Source organism: Octopus bimaculoides, chromosome 18 (genome assembly GCF_001194135.2).
Source record: "Octopus bimaculoides isolate UCB-OBI-ISO-001 chromosome 18, ASM119413v2, whole genome shotgun sequence".
Taxonomy (NCBI): Eukaryota; Metazoa; Mollusca; class Cephalopoda; order Octopoda; family Octopodidae; genus Octopus; species Octopus bimaculoides.
This window is the reverse complement of record NC_068998.1, coordinates 4,169,063-4,170,957: the sequence shown is the minus strand read 5'-3', so window position 1 is coordinate 4,170,957 and position 1,895 is coordinate 4,169,063.

Sequence of the window (1,895 nt, the reverse complement as noted above, 5' to 3'; positions counted from 1 at the left end):
AAAATGGTTAGACAGTGTATGTATCGAAAAGTTCATGTAGTTCCAGTCTTTGTGTTTAGTTCAGGAGGAAGCGAACTTGTATTCAGTGACCAAACTCTCTGCTTTAATATCAAAGCTTTCTCATGGACATAGAGTAGAGAAAAGTATTTTTTCTTCCTCTTTTTTTCCGAAACGTCGATAACTCCTCTCCTATTCCCAGTGGCGATGAATATCAAACTTGGCCTATAAATACAATTTCTGCCGATTCAGATCTCTCTCTCTCTCTCTCTCTCTCTCTCTCTCTCTCTCACACACACACACACACACACACACACACACACACTACGTACGTATGTATGTACGTATGTATGTATTTATGCATGTATGTATGTATATATGTGTATATTCGTTTAGGGTTTCTCTATATATACTTTGTGTGTAAAAACACATGAAGACAAGCTCTGATGTTAGCGGACAATTAGACACAATGTTTCGGTGTAATTTCACTTCCTCACTGAATCGCACATTACAAATACAATCTGTAAGCAGAGCAGTAAGACTATGCAAGACTTCTAAGGTTTAGAATATGACATTGTTTTCGTTGTCTACATTCCAAAGATGGAGTCTTGTATCTTTGTTAGAAACCAACTCCTTTTCCAGAGGAAGAATTTAGATGATTAAATGATTAAATGCAGAAGAGGTATACATACATACATATATGTGTGCGTGTGTACACACATATTGCATATAAACGTGTGTGTGTGTGTATGTGTGTTTATCTGTCTGCGCATGTGTGTATACATGCTACATTTCAGGAAGTGTAGATAGTTATATTTTGGTAAAGGTACCCCCCACCATCGCCCCAACACCCATCCGAACCCACGCCACGCAAATCAACGAACAAACTTTTGGTTAAAAATCACGGTAACTTTGTTGCCGTTGTTGCCTGTCGAATAATGCACCAGACTACATCCTTTACAACATCTAATGATATCTTCTTTTGATGCAACGTTGCTCTGAGTTCGAGCCCCGCAGGGTTTCACTTTGAATGTAACCTTAATGTTTTCTTTGTTTTTTCTTTGTTTTTTTTTTCGTTTTTTAACATTTTTACCTTTGACATTTTGCCTACTTGATGATGTGAGCGGCAGGCCGAGGTTCTAACCGAACCACTTTACATTTCCTTTCATAAAATAAATATAAAAAAACAATCCAATAAGTAAACAAATAAAAAGCGATACCATTTCAGTACAAGGTCAACAATTTTGAGGGGAGGGCCTTGACCTCAGTACAAGGCTTGCCCGAGGTTGCTTGGTTGCTATTTCTAGCATGTTAGGTGGAGCTGTTATGCTGTGGCTTAACTCCCTTTGATGGCTCGCAATTATTTAGTTACTGCTGTTGTTATTGATGTTGCTGTTACCGCTTTTGTTGTTGTTATTGTTGTTGTTATGTAGCCAATACGACCATGTAATTAGTAGAGTACAAACCAATGGCTTTCTCGTCCCTCTGAAAGTACTTGAAATGATCTTAACGCTTAGTTTCTTCTTCATCTTCTGATGGCCAGTTGTTCACCTCAGGCCTTTTCACTAAAACAAAAAGTCCAATAGATTCTTTTTTTGTACAGCCTTTCTTCATTTAGTGGGGAACGGTGTGATGATGAGGATGATGAAGTAGTAGTAGTAGTAGTAGTAGTAGTAGTAGTAGTAGTAGTAGTAGTATTGTTGTATTTATAATATATTTCCAATGTTATTTTTATTTCAGTATTAACATCTTTAACATATTCTCCTTTCAAATTCACACCCTTACTATAAGCGGTCCTTCGGGTTTTTCTAAGCCCTGTACAAGAACTCGAAAGGTTGGGTCTCCAGCCAGACCTTTCACGACCCCCTTAAAGCCTGGAACTTTTCAGTACCCTTCGT